The sequence below is a fragment of the Benincasa hispida genome, chromosome 6 (assembly GCF_009727055.1).
Source record: "Benincasa hispida cultivar B227 chromosome 6, ASM972705v1, whole genome shotgun sequence".
NCBI classification, from domain to species: Eukaryota; Viridiplantae; Streptophyta; class Magnoliopsida; order Cucurbitales; family Cucurbitaceae; genus Benincasa; species Benincasa hispida.
Window position 1 is genome coordinate 29859289 of NC_052354.1, and position 21029 is coordinate 29880317.

At 36.1% G+C, this 21029-nt stretch overlaps 1 non-coding gene across 1 annotated transcript; it reads left to right on the forward strand.

Moving 5' to 3' along the window:
• Positions 1–1357: 1357 nt before the first annotated feature.
• LOC120080658 lies at positions 1358–1461 on the forward strand. Its single transcript, XR_005482609.1, has one exon. It is a non-coding gene; the product is annotated as a small nucleolar RNA R71 (small nucleolar RNA).
• Positions 1462–21029: the final 19568 nt, after the last annotated feature.

A 21029-nucleotide genomic window follows, 5' to 3' on the forward strand; every position in this document is an offset into this window, starting at 1 on the left:
AGAAGAAAAAATTTCAAGGGTTTGCGTTTTATAGGTCGGGGGAAGAGGATGTGGTGACGTCAGGTGGTGCCTGACATCCTTATTTATTAAGTAGACGAAAGGACGTGCCTAGGGTTTCTAGGCAATTGAATGTTTTGTGTTTTCGAGATGTGTCCTTTCGGTTTGGGCCATGCGTTGGCTTAAGTCCAATGCGTCAGTTTTATTCCCATAATAAGTTTCTTTCGGTTGTACACAATTTTTTTTTATTTAAATCAAATAAATCTCTTAACTAAGAAAGCAATAACAATCATCAATCAACTTAAAATGTAACGCAAAGACAAGCAAACAATCAAAGTAAACACAAACGCAGTCAAAAATACATAATGTAAAAGAAATGAAGGTAGAAGAAGCGTCCCTGGAATATGTGTCGATGTGAACACAGGGATGCTTCGTCGCAAGCCTCAGTTTGTTTTGCGTAATACGAGGGATGACTTCTTTCGTTCTACACCATCTTCAACGTAGGGCTTCACTCTTTGCTCATTTACCTTGAACGTATTTGTGCCATCCTCCCGCGTCGACTCTACTACTCCGTTGGTATTCCCTTGGGTTTCCGTGTTGCTGGGCAAGACTCCAGGCTTCCGATTCTTCAACTCACTCGCAATCTGCCCCACTTGTATCACCAGAGTTCTAATGGAAGACGCTTGTCTTTTTAGCAATGCGCCATTCTGGATGATATACTCCTTTTTAGCAAGCGAAGATGTTGAACTCAACGCATGACCTCCTCTATTAAAGATTTGTTGGTGCGACTACTTCGTTGGTTGAAATCCAGGAGGCGGTCCTTGCCTTTGCTGTTGGTTTACCCCCTGGGTGGTGTGGCTCCTGTTGATTACTTGTCCAAGAGAAATTTGGATGGTTCCTCCATCCGGGATTATAGGTGTTTGAGAATGGGTTATTTTTAATAAAGCATATCGATTGCGGATTTTGTGGGCAATCAGAGTAGGAATGGGGATCTCCATAGCCCACACAGCTAATCATGGGTTGTACAAATGTTTCTACCTGATTTACCTTTTGCGGGTTTGATGCGTTCCCCAGTGACAAATTCTACAAAAGGTTTGTCATAGTAGCCACTTGTGCAGAGAGCGTGGCTATTGCGTTAGAGTCGATAGAATTCACATTCTGAGATCGCTTCTTCCTTTCTGCTCTTGCGTCATAAGTGTCATCCACCCATTCAATATTATGCTTGGCTATGCGGTCCAGTATTTCCTTAGCTTTAGTATAAGATTTATCCATGCTACCACCAGCTGCAGCTACGTCGTCTGCCATTTGAGACGCTCTGTTTAATCCACCATAGAAGTTCTCCATTTGGAGGGTTAACGGTAATCCATGATTGGGGCAATTCTTGACTAATTCTTTAAAGCGCTCCCATGCGGCACTCAAGGTTTCAAATTCTTCCTGCTCGAAGTTCATGATCTCTCTCCGCCTCCTTGCATTTGTAGTAGGATGGAATTATTTCTACCTGAATTTCTCCACCAATTTTTCTCAGGTCGTGATCTCTCTAGGCTTCAAAGAACTTACCCATTGCTTTGCGTCGTCACGCAGAGAATATGAGAATAGAGATAGCCTGATAGCTTTTAGAGTGATTCCAGGAATCACAAACGAGTTGCACATATCCAGGAAATATTTCACGTGGGCGTGAGGGTCTTTTCCCCGAGAACCCCCAAATTGTCTAGCTATTTGGAGCATTTGTAACATCACAGATTTCATCTCAAATCTTGTCCCATCTGGTGTTGGATATATGATCCCTAGTGAGAAATCATACAACCCAGGAGACGCATACTCCCGCATGGGACGTGTACTACTGTTTACCATTATGATAGGATTTTGCACACCGTGGACTAGTTGTTGAGCTAAGTTATGATTCGCTTGTTCGTCTGCCATTTGTTGTTGCCTGGTCTGTTGTCTGAGTAGTTTTTGCCTTAACCTACAGCGACGATTAGATCTATTTCTTCGTCGGAAGGTCCTTTCAATTTTGGGGTCGTATACAAGTTCAGGGGTGCTTTCCCTGCTCATAAATGTTTACAAGCTTCGGCGTAGCTCGTAATACTCCCTCAGCTAAAGTTTTCCTACAAAAGATATAAGCAAAATTTCTGGTTAGTTTTGTTGCTGAATCCCCGGCAATGATGCCAAAAAATTGTTCGTTTATTTCGTGATTCGAGCTTAGGAGTGTATTGTATAAAGTAATTGGAAAAATAAGTGTAAATGTGAATGATGCGCTGATGTGTTTATGATGCGTTTATGACGCGTTGATGCGTTGGTGATGTGCAACAGGATGCATGATACTCCTCTATAGACATTCAAGTTTTCCTGACTCAGATCCAAGTATAAATCCAACTTGGGTTCCTGGTAAGTCTAGGATCGAACTGAGGGATTCAGATTAAAGCTAATCCAGGCCTTGCGTTGTAACTGTTGTAGAAATATCGTAAGTGTATGTAGAAACGAGTTATTTACACTAAATTGCTATGTATGTGTGCAAGAAGATACAAAAGTGTCGAGTAGAGAATGATGGGTCGTGTGAAAATGGAGTTTAATGCAAGTGATATGCGTCGATCTAAGTTACATGTACACAAACAAGAATATGATGCAAATGAGATGATTTGTTTATCTCCGTTATGCGTTAGACACTATTCGGCACTTCTCAATGCGAATATCATACAATACCTATCTCTAGGATGTATGCGTCAGTCACAGGATGCAATGAAACATCAGTGTGTCTATCTCTAGATGTACTAAGCGTTTCTAACTTGATGTTGGCTTACTTATTCTCTCGAATAATTTAAGCTAAAGCTGCTTTTACCAATATTTAGTTGGTTTAAGTGTTTCGAAACGGAATTTTGCATGAAGTTATAGATGCATCCGACATAAACAAGAAATAAACAGAGGCAAATTATGATAGATCAAATGTGTGAATTTATAAAGAAACTGATTGTCTTTACAAAACCAACACTTAATCAAATGAGAAGATGAAAATGATAAGTAAGATGAAATGAAAGGAATCAAGTCGCAGAGTACAATCTCTTTTCCTCTTTGGCTCAATTCTGGTTCGTGTACAACCACTTATGGAAGAATAGGAAGAAATGTCTCTCTCAAGCTCAGTTTTCTTTGCTCCTTAATCGGCGATGGTGGTGGTTCTCTTCCCTCTTGTTCTTCTTGTCACCACAGTACAGCTCTACGGTCTCAAAATTTCAGAATTATGCAATGAGCTAAAGATCCAAGATTCAGCTCTTCATCTGGTGGGATTTCTTCTATTTATAGTCGTCGGTCTTCTTCAACATGATAATTGGCAACATTAAATTCCATACCATGGTCGGCCGCCTGACATTCAGATGCTTTTCAGACGTCGCCCGCTGCAGATGCCCATGCTTGCAAGTGGTGATTTGACACAAACAGCCTAAATCAATGAATCTTCCTTGCGTTGAATCCCTCCGACACATGCCCCATGCGTTAGACTTTGCCTGCGACACTTTTCTTAATCATGCGTTAGACTTTGTTGAGATCTTGCAATATCATGCATTAGTGTTACAGTATTTTAGCAATAAACATTCTTTTGCATGAGTTTGATAGTGTTTGAGTAATTCCATGTGTTTCCTCTAAAAATGATGAGATTTTATCATTAAAGATCCTAATTATTCTAACTTTTGAGCCACAATAACTTGTATTTCTTCAAGTTATCAAAATATTTGTATAACCGTTTCTGATTCATGATTGTAATTTGGAATAGTCTTGTTTCGCTGCTCATGGAAATCTCGTTTCTGATTTCCTTCAACACGACACGACCAACTCTTGGTTTTCTTCTTCGCTGAGAACCGCATCTCCATGCTTTGAAACTTCATCACAAACAACTCGACAAACTCAAACGCTTTGAATTACATACTCAATTGCATGTTAATTATGCCCAAAAACACAGGGGCCCTTACTAATTAACACTTTGTAATTTAAAGAAAGCTTTAAAATGAGGCAATTAAACCCATAAACATTCATCAACGCCATCCACAAACACATTTAACAATTAAACGCAAATTCAAAAAACCCACCATGATTGTAAAAGAAGTTCAAAACAGAAGTGAAATTTGGAATATCAGAACAACTTGGCTCTGATACCAATTGAAGGAAATCAGATATAAGGATTCCCATGAGCAACAGAATGATCATTCCAAATTTCATTCGTATATGAACATACACAATTACAGTACAAGAAACGGAAACATACAGGCTATGCAATTTACGAAATTACAACATGCTTTATTAAGATCAAGGGAAGAATTACACATACTTTTGAAGACTCATCTTCAACACCCTTGATCACAAACGCTCGAACAGACTCCAAGACTGTAACACACGAATGCTCGAACTCAGTGATCTCCAAGATCACGAACAATCAGCAACCACCATAGAAACACCGCGAACTCAAAGAATAGTTTCCAAGTAACCTCGAATTATGTCAAGTTGAGTTCGACACCACTACAATAGCTACCTTGGTATTCTCGGAGTGAGAATCCATAAGTGTGGGATCTGTGTGGACTTGGTTAGAGGACGAGACTAGAGGAAGAACAATCGTGTAAACGATTGAGCAAGTGAGAGATAACAAGGCCTATCGTATAGACAATGCCCAATTGTTTAGAAGAAGCTCCGCGATCGTTTAGTAAAAGCTCCATAATTGTTTAGCTATCATCCAGTTGAGTGAACCATCGTATAGTATCACTCCATGATCATCTAGTCTCTCTTCAAATGTCATTTAGTAAATCTCATTCACTTGATAGCCACTGTGAGTTCTTTCCGAGAATAGAAAATCTCAATCAACAACTTTTAAATTTAGGAAAACATTTTTCCTTTTATCTCAGGTTACCATGAAACTACCAATAAGCTCCCACTCAATTGGTTATTAGAGAAAAAGAGATAATTATCCAATAATTAATATTATTATAAATATATATGATAACCAACTTACCATAACATATTTATAATCTATAGTTTTAATATTTCATCTCATGAAACACATAAACCATAGCTCTTTTTCTATTTCATGGTTCTTAATGTAAATCTTATTTACATTAATCCTCCACTTGATGTATCTCATACACCATACCGATAATATCATATATAATCGAATTACCTCTTATCAATTTGAACATTTCAAATCAACATCAAGAACTGATTCTCAACTTGAATCCATTGAGCTACCAAGGTGACTTTATGGACTTGTAGCTCGAAGCTCCAACCGTACATGAATAACTGACTAAACTTTTTAGTAATGGGATCCACCATCCGTTAACTACCAGGCACTCCCCTAAATACCTACAACTGAATTCTCCTTACTACATATATATTATGTGTCCAAATCAACCAATCAACAATGCGATAACCCTTCACAGATCGCTTGTAAATACAGCTGGGCCAATAACCGTTATGCCCTTGTAGTTACATCTAACTCCTTAAGTACCACTGATCTATCTAATGAACATAAGTCATAGTCCTACTATTACGGAGTCCTCTCTTCCAAAGAGAAGGTGTGGCCACTATGTTCAAGCCCCGGAATCAGCCCTTAAGGGAGCAATCTATCTACTTACCCCTACTTCAGGGAAGAAGTGAATTCCATCTTGTGTAACTGAGTTCCTAGCTCCCAAATCAGATAAGTCCCCAAAAAGGTAGGCATGTTGAGTTGGCAATCTGGCCATTCTCACCTATACTAATCAAAGGACCACCCTCAAAGGCAGGAGTTCCCAAAATACTCAGGATTGATGTCATGTCACCTATGGTCGTTAAGATGATATGTAAGTCTCCTGTATCGACGACGTTATATACAAAAACGAATCATCTCGTAGACCGATCTTATACAAACTTTTGGTATAGGACACCTCCACTCGCATGTCTCCACATGAATGGTCAGGATCTACCATCTGTAGTAGTTTATAACACTTTCAAACCTCTACAAAGCGGGTAGTATCCTTAGTATCACCAGGATCAGGTATCCCTCCATAATCATTATACTACAGACCTATTTAGGTTATCACTTAAGGCACGATCCATTTGTATATCTCATATACATGTTTAAGTTTACATACAATAACCATGAAGCTTTGTTTATTGGATATGAGTAAATGCCAGATAAAATAACTCTTATTTTATTCATAACAATGTGTATATATTGCAAACTACGAGACTCTGAAGAATTAGGACACCAATCCCAACACTTAATTAATCGTGGAAAAGGGAAATAATTAGAAAACTCTTCTCTATATAAAGACCTCCCTATAGCCCCTTTGGGAGACACAAACACAAACATTTACAATACATGACACAGAAGTGTTATTGTGCAAAATTTTTCCTAAGCCACAAAGAGAATCCTCTCTTCTCTCCAAAATCATTTTCTCATTTCCCTCTCCCAATAGTTGAATAACACCTATCCCTCAATTGGAATCCTAGAGAATAATGAGGTTACTCTCGTGGTAATGTTCGAGATTGTTCAGGAAATCATTTGTGATCAATATCGTTGGAGGAGCCATTCGTTAGAACTTAAAAAGGATTGTTCGTGAAGCTTGAGAATCTACAAAGGTAAGAACGGTTCTAATATTTTTCCCTAAAGCATGCTATATTAGATGTTTACATTCTATTTTAGTATACTAAATTTATTTATGTAAAAATTGAATTGTGGGATGCAAGGCGTTTACAACGCTTCCACTGTGGGATTCGATCCCTTCAATTGGTATCAGAGAAAATTTCTTGCATCCACGTTCTTTGTATTTTTTGAAAAAAAAATAGTTTAGATGTGGATTTAATATTCTGCATTTGGAATGTTTGAATGTCACTTTGCAAGATCAGATATTTTCGATTTTGGCACTAGATTACGTTTAATTTGATTAAAATGTAAGGGCCCATTGTATTTTTTGGGCAATTTAATTCTTGCTTTGAGTTTACAAGTCCATGTCAATCAAAAGAGCAACAATTTCTGAGGAGATTGGGAAGAAACAGAGGTGTTCAAGGAAAGTTCGAAGTCGAAAACATGCAGAACATGAGCATTCTGCCGCTCAGCGTCGCGATGCTGCTATCACAGCGTTGCAACGCTCAAAGGCAGACGCAACACAAAGCAGTTGTAGCGTTGCAACACTGCCCTCAACTTTGCAAGCTCCAAGTTTCGATGAAGTGTTGGCGACGTGCGCGAGGACATTTCGGCTGCAGCTTTTTTGACCTAATTCCCTTTGTATTATTTAATTAATATTAATTAGTTAAACTAATATAATAGTTATATTAATTTAATCAATTAATTTTGCATTAGAGTGCCAAAATTGGCCTAATTTTTGTTATTTAAATTAATTTAATTATGCATTGGATGTATGTTTAAATTAATCTTTGAATTCATATTACATATTGTATGTCATATAGATTAAAAAATACCCACCTTAGGATAGATATGTACATACATCATAAATAAATATAAAGGGTTATATTTTATAGATACATGATTAAATTAGCATGCTCATGCATCATGATATAAGTGTTATGTTAGTGATGTATGATTAACCTAAGCATGTCCATGCATCATACTATATATTAAAATTGTTATAATAAATTGCGGAGTGATGTATGTGAATGTTTGTTTTTCATGTATGATTTATATAAGTGTTATATTTATCAAATAAAAATGAAATTTGCATTGAGCTTGATATTACTTAGGTAAATATAATTGTTGTATTTAATCGATGTCTTTAGAGGCAAATTTATAAATTTTAATAAAACATTAAAATACAAGAGTTATAGTTTTAATGGGATAGATTAAAATCTATAATCGAGAGTTGCATACAATTATAGGTCCAAATTAATTTTAAATAGTTTAAAATTGATCAATCTAGACTTATGTTATTTCTAATGGGATTAAGAATATGTTAATCTCTTTAATTTGTTTTAATAGGATTAAAATGAATTTAATTTAAAGATTAAATTTATAAAATAATTGTCCATAAGTGACCTTTGTCTATGGAAGGTTTTGTCTAGGAGGGGGTATGAAAGCTGACGGAAACGGAACACCTCCACCTGGGAACTGACCTGGAAGGTGAATTGGGCAAATATTTTATAAGCATGCAATAAATGATTGATTTTATTAAAATAGTTTAATAAATGAAATCAAATATTGTTAAATTATTCAATATAATTATTATATTGAGTAAATTTAAAAGGACTTAGATAAATTCATTAGCGGGTTTTAACTAAGTATAATAAAATCCTAAAAATATTAGAATACTTTAGTCGAAGGATGTCGGTATATATGATATATCAAAAATCAGCTCTCACGTCCTTAAGAGTTCATACTATGAGATTCATGCTCGACTTTGTGTCGCCTTAGGTGCGGCCTCCCTTCAAAAAGTGTTTGCATGAGTCAATAACAAGGTGAATAGGGTGAGTGTTCATATTAAATGGGAGAGGGACGTGTTTCAACGTATCTTACATTCTCCTCCATTAGATTGCACTGTGAGATTTCTATGGTATGCCTGCATGTCGTCCTGGAGCGACCATCCCTTTGGAGGGCCTAATCATAGGGGTCGGAACAATGCAAACTCCAGCAATAGATAGGGTTTCTTAGGTTAATCTTCAATAGTTGTCTTTCCCTTCGATAGCTTGTTGAAGCATACCTCCGAGATTCAAAAATTGGAGGGTCACACTTACAGGATGAATTAAGTCAGTTAATGAATCATTGACCAAAATAACGGTAGCTAAAAACTATATGAATAAGAGTTATTCTTGTATTAGTGATTTGTTGAGATTGTCTCTATTCAAAGGAGGAGTGGTTGATCACCCTTTGATGGTCGCTGCTCTAAACCTCTGAAGTATCATTGAAAAAAATTGAAATCAATAGTTTAATTAGGATTCTTTGATTAAATATGTTTGTGTTAAATTGATTGAATAATTAAGTAATGGTTTATGAAAAAGATAACTAATAAGGTCAATTAATTGTTGTATGTTTCAGCATGTCTTCCACAATCATATCTTAGAAATTAATCGAGAAAAACTATGCGACGTGAAAATCTAACCTGAATTTGATTCTGGTTATTGATGATCAACGGTTTGTCTTGATGGAGGAATGTCCTCCAATCCCTGCTCGAAATGCATCTCAAGCGTTGAAGGATGCATATGACCATTGGACGAAGGTCAATGATGAGACCTGAGTTTACATCTTGGCAAGTTTTCCTGACATTCTTACCAAGAAGCATGAGGCCATGATCACTGCACATCAGACCATGGAGTCCCTCTAGGAGATGTTTGGACAATCGTCCTCTTAGATCCGATACGAGGCCCTCAAGTACATTTATGATGTGCACATGAAAGATAGCCAATTAGTGAGAGAACATGTTTTCGACCTGATGGTTCACTTCAATGTCGCCAAAATGAATGGTGCGGTCATAGACGAGCAAAGTCAGGTGTCCTTTATTTTGAATCTCTTCTGAAGAGTTTTCTTCAATTTCGCAGCAACGCGGTTATGTACATAATATAGTACAATATGACTACCCTTCTAAAAGAGTTATAGATTTTTCAGTCCCTTATGAAAGGTAAGGGACCAGTAGAAGGAAAGGCAAATGTTGCCTATTCCAAAAAGTTCCATAAGGGTTCATCCTCTGGAACTAAATTTGTTCCTTCAAGTTTCGGTTCTAAGAAGATCTAGAAAAAGAAAGAAAGGAAAGGGAAGGCTCCCACTACTGAAAAAAGCAAGGGCAAATGCTTCAACTGTAATGTGGATGGTCACTGGAAATGCAATTTCCCCAAGTACCTTGCTGAGAAGAAGAAAGAGAAAAAAGATAAATATGATTTACTTGTTCTAGAAACTTAGTGGAAAACGACCATGATGGCTGGATACTTGATTCAGGAGTCACTAATCACATTTATTTTTCTTTACAAGGAATTAGTTCCTTCCAGCAGCTCAAATAGGGTGAGTTGCTAAGTTGATTTTTGGAAGTAGATTTTTGTTTTTAGAAAATTATACATTGCTCCTCAAATGAGAAGGAACCTTGTTTTTATTTCCCATTTAATTGAATAATCATACTCTGTTTCTTTTAATTCAAATGAAGCGTTCATTATGAAAAATGGTGTGACTATTTGTTCAGCTAAACTAAAAACAACTTATATGTGTTAAGACTAACTAAATCAAAAGCACTTTTAAATCATGAGATGTTTAAAACTGTTAATACTCAAACAAAAAGATGAAGAATTTCTCCAAGTAACAATGATACGTATCTTTCGCATTTGAGATTAGGCCACATAAATCTCGATAGGATTGGGAGATTAGTAAATAATGGACTTCTAAGCAAGTTAGAATATGATTCATTACCTCCATGTGAATCATGTCTTGAAGGAAAAATGACTAAAAGACCTTTTAGTGGAAAAGGTTATAAAGCCAAAGAACTTTAAGAGCTCATACATTTGGATGTTTGTGGTCCAATAAATGTAAAGGCTAAAGGAGGGTACAAATACTTCATCTCTTTCATAGATGATTATTCAAGGTATGATTACTTATACCTAATGGAACATATGTCTGAAGGCTTTGAAAAGTTCAAAGAGTGTAAGACTGAAATTGAAAACCTATTAGGTAAAAAAATTAAAACACTTTGATCTAGTTGAGGTGGAGAGTACATGAATTTAGAATTCTAGGACTATATGATAGAACATGAAATTCAATATCAACTCTCAGTACCTAGTACATCTCAGCAGAATGGTGTATCAGAAAGGAGAAATAGAACCTTATTCGATATGGTTCTTCTATGATGAGTTATGCTCAATTGCCTAACTCGTTTTGGGGGTATACAGTAGAGACTACAGTTCACATCTTGAATAATGTTCCCTCGAAGAGTGTTTCTAAAACACCTTTCGAGTTATGGAAGGGGTGTAAACCCAGTTTATATTACTTCAGAATCTAGGGTTGTTCTACACATATGTTAGTGACAAATCCTAAGAAGTTGGAAAATCGTTCAAGATTATGCCAATTATTTGGTTACTCTAAGAAAACGAGAGGTGGTCTTTTCTATGACCCTTAAGAAAAAAAAAGTGTTTTTACCGACAAATAGTATTAGGTGAAGCTATTGAAGAATCAATAAGGGTTGTTGATGCAGTTGGTCCTTCATCAAGAGCCAACATTTCAGGTTAGTCTCATCCTTCTCATTCATTGAGAGTGCCTCGATGTAGTGGAAGAGTTGTGATACAACCTGACCGCTTCTTGGGTTTAACTGAAACTCAAGTTGTCATACCAGATGATGGTATTGAGGATCCATTGTCCTATAAACGAGCAATGAATGACGTACACAATGACCAATTGGTTAAAGCCATGGACCTGAAAATGGAGTCTATGTACTCCAATTTAGTATGGGATCTTGTAGATCCACCTGAAGGGATAAAACCCATAGGGCTCAAATGGATCTATAAAAGAAAGAGAGGTGTAGCTGGAAAGATACAAATTTTTAAAGCTAGAATTGTAGCAAAGGGTTATACCCAGAGGGAAAGGGTTGACTACGAGGAAAGTTTTTCCGTTGTTGCTATGCTTAAGTCTATAAGAATTTTCTTATTCATAGCTACATATTATGACTATGAGATATGACAAATGGATGTCAAGACTATTTTTTTGAATGGAAATCTTTAAAATAATATCTTTATGTCTCAGCCAGAGGGGTTCATAGCCCGAGGTCAGGAGCAAAAAGTTTGTAAGCTGAATCGATCCATTTATGGATTGAAAAAGGTATCCAGATCTTGGAACATTAGATTTGATACAACGATCAAATCTTTTTGTTTTGACTAAAACATTGATGAACCTTATATCTACAAGAAAATCATCAACAATAAAGTAGCTTTTCTAATACTTTATGTGGACGTTATCCTACTTATTGGGAATGATGTAGGGTACCTTACTGACATTAATAGCCAATAGGTACCAGTCCAATCTAGGCTTAGACCACTATACTGCAGTTAAGAACATCTTCAAGTATCTTAGGAGAATGAGGGACTATAAGCTAGTGTATGGAGGAAAGGATTTGATCCTTACAGGATACATCGACTCTGATTTCTAAACTAAGTATTCTAGGAAATTCACATCAGGATCAGTGTTTACCCTAAACAGGGGAGTTGTAGTTTGGCGTGGCATCGAGCAAAGATGTATTGAAGATTTCACTATGGAAGCTCAATATGTAGCTGCTTGTGAAGCAACAAAGGAAGCAGTTTGGCTTAGTGAGTTCCTAAGCGATTTGGAAATGGTTCCAACTATGGACTTGCTCGTCACCTTATGCTATGACAATAGTGGAGCAGTAGCCATTGCAGATCTATTTACAAAGGCTCTCTCTCGGCTAAAGTGTTTGAGGGTCATCTAGAGAGTCTAGGTCTATGAGACATGTACATTGTATAATCTAGGGCAAGTGGGAGATGTGTAATGGGTATATGGATGCCCTAGTTTATTGTATTTGTTTACAATAATCCCGCCTTTTAGTTTATGATATCGTGTACAATCCATTGACTTGAGTTTTAGTTCAAGTAGGAGTTTGTTGGGATTTATGTCCTAAAACTCGTAGATAGTAAACGCTATTTATTAATTGTCATCAATAAAGAGTTATAGATGTTAATTCAACAAATGTTATTGTTTGTGTTGTTTGTCTATTTTGTCTTAATAACCCTAAATCCAATAAACTAACATCCAAAGCTATCTTATGAGTCTTAAACTATATGTGGAGACATACGAGGATCAATGTTCAAAATATAGCCTAAAGGTCTATGGTATAGGAATAAGGTTGGGTACTTATCCTGGTAACATTATGAATACAGCCACTTTGTATTTGATACATACGTAATGATCCAACGTGTTCGTGTAGTTGACATACGAGTGGGGTATCCTATACAATGAGTTTGCATAAGTTTGGACCGTGAAATAGTAACCACTAGATGTAACACCGTTAACTAGTTAGGTTTCTATTTAAATAGGATGACCTAGGCAACTTAGTCTCAATCCTGAGTATATTATGAACTTTTGTTCATGAGGGATTGTCTGTTGATTTTTCTGGGTGAGGATGGCCAGTTCGTTGACCCAATATGCCTACCATTTTAGGGACAAGATCGAGTTGGGAGTTGGGAACATAATAATAAAAGATGGAATTTACTCCTTATCGCCTTAAGGGTAAGTAGATGAGTGTTCCCTTATATGGTGTCTTCAGAACTTGAACAAAAGGCTCTACCCTCTCATTGGCCTGAGAGGGGGTTTCTGTTTATTGGTTAGACCATAAACAGGTTGTTCATTAGAGAAGCACTGGTACTTAAAGAGCCAGAGGTAACCTAAGGGTAAAATGGTAATTTGACCCAGTTAGAGTTACAAACACTCATGAAGGACTAACCTGTTGTTATTCTTCTATATCCATAGACACAAAAATATATTTATAGTGAGAAGAGTGTTGTTGTGGATCTTTAGTTAAGTGTAACCGCAGTTAATGAATATTGATTAACTTGGTTAATGAGTTTAGCCAATTAATCTCATATTGTTGGAGCTTCTGATCTACTGGTCCACCAGGTCCTCTTGTTAGCTCACTAGAGGATATATAATTAATTGTGGATATGATCTATAATTCAAATTAAATTGGAACTTAATATTTGAATTGTTGGGATTGGTGTCCTAATTCTCCTGGAGTCTTGTTGTTTTGTAAAGATACACATTGTTTAATGAATAAAATAAGTGTTATTTAATTCTGGGATTTACTCATATCCAATAAACAAAGCTTCTTGGTTATCTTATGTGAACTTAAGCATGTATATGTGATATACAAGTGGATCATGCCTTAAGTGATAACCTAAATAGGTCTGTAGTATAAGGATTTAGGTGGGATACTTGATCCTTGTGACACTACGGATACAACCCGCTTTGTAGAGTTTTGCAAGTATTGTAAACTACTACAGATGGTAGATCCTGACCATTCATGTGAAGACGTGCGAGCGGGGGTGTCCTATACAAAGAGTTTGTATAAGATCTGGACCACGAGATGACTAGACTCTGTATATAATATCGTTGATACTAGAGACTTGTATCTCACCTAAACGACCATAGGTGACAGGATCTCAATCCTGAGTGTTTTGGGAACTCCTGCCTTTGAGGGCGGTCCTTTGATTAATATGGGTGAGAGTGACCAAATTGCCAATTCAACATGCCTACCTTTTTGGGGACTTGTCTAATCTGGGATCTGGGAACTCAATCCACAATATGGAATTCACTTTTTTCCCGAAGCAGGGATAAGTAGAGAGATTGCTCCCTAAAGGGCTGATTCTGGGGCTTGAACATAGTGGTCATAGCTTCTCTTTGGAAGAGAAGACTCAATCATAGTAGAACTATGACTTATGTTCATTAGAGGGATCAGTGGTACTTAAGAAGACAGATGTAACTACAGGGGCATAATGGTTATTGGCCCAGCTATACTTACGAGCGATCTGTGATTGCCACGCTGGTGATTGGTTAAGATGGACACATAATATATCTTTGGTAAGGAGAATTCAGCTGTCGGTCTTTAGTAAAGTGCCTGACAGTTAACGGATGGTGGAACCCGTGACTAAAAAGTTTATTCAGTTATTCACGTATCGTTGAAGCTTCGAGCTACAGGTCCATAAGGTCCTCTTGGTAGCTCAATGGATTCAATCGAGGATCAGTTCTTGGTGTTGATTTGAAATGTTCAAATTGACAAGAGGTATTTTGATTATATATGATATAATAAATATCATGTATGAGATACATCTAGTGGAGGATTGATGTAAATGAGATTTACATTAAGTACCATGGAATAGAAAAAGAACTATGGTTTATATGTTTCATGAGATGAAATATTAAAACTATAGATTATAAATATAGTATGATAAGTTGGTTATCATTTATATTTATAATAATATTAATTATTGGATAATTAGTTATTTTTCTTTAATAACCAATTGAGTGGATGGTTATTGGTGATTCATGGTAACCGTGAGATAAAAGGAAAATGGTTTTCTAATTTTAGTAAGTTTTCGTAAAAAGTTTTTTGAGATTTCTCTCTCGCAAAAAGAATCTCACGGTAGTCGTCAAGTAAATATAGATTTACTAAATGACAGCTTGGGCGAGCTAAATGATCGTGCAGTGGTAGCTAAACGATCGTACAATATTTATTAAATAATCGCATAGCTTTTGCTAGACGATCGCTCCCAAAGTAAACGATTGTGTAGTGTTTGTAGACGACAAACACTGAGCTAAATGATGAGCTAAACGATCACATAGCTTTTGTTAGACGATTGCATAACTTTAGCTAAACGATTGGGAATTAACCCATATGATAGGTCTCCGCCATCTCCCACTTGCCCAGTCGTGTACACGATCAGTGTTTCCTCCTTCGTCTACCTCATACCAAGTTCGAATAGAGCCCACCCTCTAGATTCTCACGCCAAGAATACCAAGGTAGCCTTCTTGGTGGTGTCTTACTCAAATCGACACCGTCGAGGTTCTGTGGAGACCGTTCGTGTTGCTGAGGAGGTCGTGCCAAGGTGATCGCTAAGTTTGAGTGTGAAGTGTTCGTGCTATGTTGTGATCGTGTAGATCGAGTGTTTGAGGTTGCTATTGTTCGAGCGATCGTGTGCAAAGGAGCGTGGAGACGCATCTTCAAATGTTCGTAGAGTTTTCTTTTTGTTCATTTGAGTTTTCATGCTGTAATTTTGTATTGATTGTATAACCGCATGTTTCTGTGCGACTGTAATTTGTATTGTTCTTTCATGATTGTAATTTGGAATGATCTTATTTCCGTTGCTCATGGAAATCTCGAGTTCGATTTCCTTCATGAATAAGATTCAATTAATTAATTCAAGTGAATTAGATTCACAAAGAATTAATTAATAGAGAGGTATTGCACATATACATACGATATTTATGATAATTAAATATATATACATTAAATTGGATTTAATGTATAAATAGTTATTTAATTGATGTGTAAATTAAACTAAATAAGTGTTATTTAATTGTGCTAATTAATTAAATAAGTGTTATTTAATTAATTAATCGTGGAAAAGGAAAACGATTAGGAAAATGGCTTGGTTCTTCTCTATATAAAGACCTCCTTATGGCACCATTGGGTGACATAGACACAAACATTGACAATACACAACACACAAGTGTTATTGTGCAAAATTTTTCCTAAGTCGTAAAGAGAATCCTCTCTACTCTCCAAAACACTTTTCTCCTCTCCCTCTCCCAATAATTGGATACTACCTATCCCTCTATTGAAATCCTAGAGAATAACGAGGTTACTCTTATTGTAGTGTATTCAAGAAATCGTTCATGATCAAGATCGTTGGAGGAGCCATTCGTTGAAACTTAAAGAGGATTTTTCGTGAAGCTTAGGAATCTACAAAGGTAAGAATGATTCTAATCATTTTCCCTAAAGCATGCTATATTACATGTTTATATTATGTTTTAGTATACTGGATTTGTTTATGCAAAAATTTGATTGCGGGATGTAAGGCTTTCTTAACGCTTCCGCTGTGGGATTCGATCCTTTTAGAATTACCCTCCTAATCCGAGAAGAAGTGAGAAGATAACAATTGTCAATCCTCTTGTGACAATTACTACCAACATATTCCATGAACCAATGCCCTAGATACCTGATAAATAATCTATATCTTATAACAGACAATTACCATATAATTAACACAACTTAAACATACAGATTCTCGTACAACATAACATTTATTCACATATATCATAGTTAAAAGGTCCGGAAGTCTATTTACACAACCATACAAACCCTACTCTGACTTCCCTCAGTATGAACATAAGACTCAAGTTTAACAAAGACGTGATGAGCCACCTAAGGTTCAAGTTCCTAATGTTCTTGAGAAGTGACTGACTGGTAAAACTGTTAGGCCTCGGGACGTCGACCGCTACCTGAGGAGGTGAAATGCATCCAAAAAGTGTGTTTTCTGGGCTTAGAATTTAGTTAGTTTTATGCTTGATTTGAGAACTTTGATGCTTTTATTGTTTGATTGTATGAAATCGAGAAATTTGATGAGAGCAAGCTATTTTGGAAGATTAATGACCAAAATACCCCCAAGAAGGTCAAAGTTTTGACCTAAGGCATTGATTAATGGAGAAAAAGGAAAGAAAATTCAAAAATCGGAGGCAGGGAAATGTTGTAATGCCGCCCCATGACACTACAAGGCAGAGAGCTCATGGAAACAATGCAGCATCACAACGCTGTTTGCAGCGTCGACGCTACGATTAGTAATGCTGAAATTACCGTCAGTGTTGTAACGCTACATTGGAGCGTTACAACACTGTGACTGCTGTTTATATAAGCAGTTTTCAATTAAATTGATTCATGGAGGCACTTTTAGTGCTGTTTTGAGAGCGTAAAGCAACATTTCGGTGAGGCTTTCCCGGGGAGTGTAATTCTGGACAAAGGTGGCATCTCGGAGCTTCAAAGGATCAAATATTTGAAGAGTTCGTTGGGTTGCAATTCCGGATTTGAGGACGAGAGTCAAGAACACAACTTACAATTTCTTCCCTCTTTTATTTTCTGTCCTTTGTGTTTGGAAACCTCATGAATGGTCTATGTTTGTATTGTGACCATGAGTAACTGATTTGTGTTTCTAAGGTGTTGATTTAGTTTTATGGATTGTGAAAATTGAATTAGTTGCTTCTTGGATTGAATTTATGCATAATTATTTTAGCATGTTTGTTCTTAATGCTTTTGATTAACTGATTACTAATTTAATGTTCTTTACTTAATGTCTGTCTCGAGAGAGAAGGTGTTGAGTTGGATCTAGCATGTTAAACTGTTAATCGAATATCCACAAGAGTGATAGAAGATTAATATAGATTGTTAACTGTTGTGGCTAGTCAAGCGATAGAAGAGATTTGGATCGATGTTAGTCATTAGAAAGGGTTGAGCTCAAGAGAGGATACCTGGATAAAAGACTCCTAGATCTATAATTTTCATGAATCAATCTAAGGTCAAAATAATTAATTTAACGAAATTATACCCTAGAATGTACCTTTGTCTAGTTTCACCCTAATTTTATCTTTTCTTTCTTTTTAGGATTAGATTAATTAGGTTCTCATCAAGTTCGGGCCCCTAAATAAAATTAGAAGAATCTCTGAATAGATAAAAGAGTCAAACCAATTTTTCAGAGGATGATACTCAGTCTCTTGACTGTTTTACTATATTATAATTTGATGCACGCGCTTATGCTGCCATTAAGTTTTTGGTGCCATTGCCGGGGAATTTTATTTTGAGTTCTTTTAATATTTAAGAGATCGGACTAATTTTAATTTAGGGTGTAGATTATTTCTTTTCTTTTATTTTGTTTCAATTTTTTTATTTGAGTATTCTATTGTGTGATTTTCTTTTGTAGTGTTTGCTTTGTCATATCTTATCATAATTTTAGGTGGCCTTATGGGTTTACCAACCTAATCTAGGTCCACCACCACCACCAATGTTTTTCAACCCATCTCCATATCCCATCAGTTATCCATCCCAGGAGTATAGAAGTTTTATGTTTATCCACCCCTAGTAGAGGAGAAACCTTTTTTAGAGGACCAGTTAAAAGTGTCTATCTTAGAGTCCCAATTTAGGAGGTTTTGTATGGAAGAGAGGAGGGGGTTGGATAGGATAGAATCACAATTGGTAAAGAATGAGGCAACCCTGAAACGTTTAAGAGATCAACAAACTAATGGTTGACGCTTTTAGAGCCTTGTTTGAGAAAAATATCTCCAATGCCACTGAGGTAGGGAGGTCTGTGATTGTAGATTATGATGGGGATGAGTTGAAGCATTAAAGTCATACCAAAATTCGGTTTATGAGATTGAGAGAGAAGATGTGCCCAATTTAGATAAGAAGTTCAAGTGATTAAGGTTGAGGTTGAAGAGCCTTATGTTCCATCACTTGAGAGCCCTTTTGCCACTGATCTCTCTCCCATGAATGGTGTCAGTTTGAGTTTGCTTTTAATTTTGAGTTTTTTTATTTTTCAAAAATTAAAAATACTAAAAATAATTTTTTGCTTTCAGGTACCCTAGAAAAGATGGAAAGCCTACAAGACTTTGTAGGTTATATTGATTCAAGGAAGAAGGGACATAAAATAGGAGAATTTTTATGTACCTTGACGAAAAACCACCCCTATCGTCTAGCTTGGACGTTAAACTCAGCGTTTCTTAGAAGGAAACTCAAACTTTTATTTTCTTTTTGTTGTTTTAGTTTATTTTATTATTTTTATTTTTAGTTCAACACTCATGGTTTGGACTCTTATATTTTTCTGGTCTAGGTTTTAATTGCAATTCTGACACACGTGGATTATTTCATTAATCAGGCCAGTTTTGCTCACTCCCTGTGTTTATTTTATTTCATTGAGGACAATGCATGTTTCTAAGTTTGGGGTGAGGGACGTATTGCATAATGTTGCTTGTCTTATGTTTTTATTCTGCTATGTAGAAAAATTGTCTTATGCATGATTATTGATTAATTGTTTTGAGTGTCTGAATTTTGAGAAAAATTTTAAGATTTTTTTGAATTAAAAAGAGGATATTGTGCTTAAATTATGAAATTTGCTGATGATGTAATGATTATGATTGCCTATGAGTTATTCTAAATTTGCATGATAGATGATCTGCTGTGGAAATAGGATGACATACTCCTGAATTAAATTATCTTTAAATCCCTCTTTGAGTCTCCCATAGCGTGAACACGTAGTCACTTTAATTTAGAAACTTTAACTAAAAGGAGGATTAAATGTAATGTATTTGGTTATCACCTTGAAAGGTCTCACCAGTTAGAGGGTTGATGTGCATGATGGTTTGTAATGTTAGACTATGAGGAAAACAAAAGAATATTATTGTTGCCTTTGAGAGAAAAAAAAAAAACAGAGTATATACTCATGTGCTTAAAAGATATCTTTTTGTTATTTTAAACTTGTAATGTGTATGCATGGATCGGGTTAAAAAGAACTGTCGTTGCTGTGATTAGTTAGGACACTTGGGAATTGACTAAGTACGGTTCCTTGCAGTGGATGTGTGAGAGCTAGTGCCCCTAGGTAAAATGATGCAAGTTTAGGACCATTTTGTTGTTAAAAAAAAATATAAAAATAAGGCACCTTAGTGGACATATTACTTTCTTGAATGAGTAAGGGGGAAACTGGAGAAGCTCTCTTGAACCTAACTTTAATTCTTGTGTTTTGAATTAAATGTGACTTGCACATACACTCGTGGGAGATGATGAGATTTGGCCTTAAAATATTTTAATATTGGGATGTGCTTGAAAGTTTCTACTAATGGATCTTATATGCTTATTCTGAATGATGAGTTTTTGAGTCATTTGCATGCTTGTCTAAATTTCATTATAGTCTTGTTCTTTCTTAGCTCGGGACTAGCAAAGTGCTAAGTTTGGGGTGGTGAAACGCATCCAAAAAGTGCATTTTCTGGGCTTAGAATTTAGTTAGTTTTATGCTTAATTTGAGATCTTTGATGCTTTTATTGTTTGATTGTAGGAAATCGAACAATTGGATGAGAACAAGCAATTTTGAAAGATTAATGACCAAAATATCCCCAAGAAGATCAAAGTTTTGACCTAGAAAATTGATCAATGGAGAAAAATGAAAGAAAATTTGGAAATCGGCGACAGGGCAGCGTTGAACAAGCGCTGCCCCATGACACTGCAAGGTAGAGAGCTCATGGAAACAGGATAGCGCAATTTCTATGTTAAGAATTTTGGTTTCCATGTCCAATCTCCATCTCCAATTTCATTTTAAAAATTAGTAAGATTTAAATTTTTTGAATACGTCTCTTCAAGAGACGCATTCAACCTTTTTTTTTTATGACTGGTAAAAAAAATATCCGCATACAAATTCACTTTTTTGTGAATAATTTGAAACTCTCCCTTTTACCTAATTAAAATCTAAAACAACCCTATTTTTCTAATTAATCTAATTTTGAGTTTAGTTTCAATTCAGTTCCTATGTTTCAAAATGTTACAATTTTACCCTTA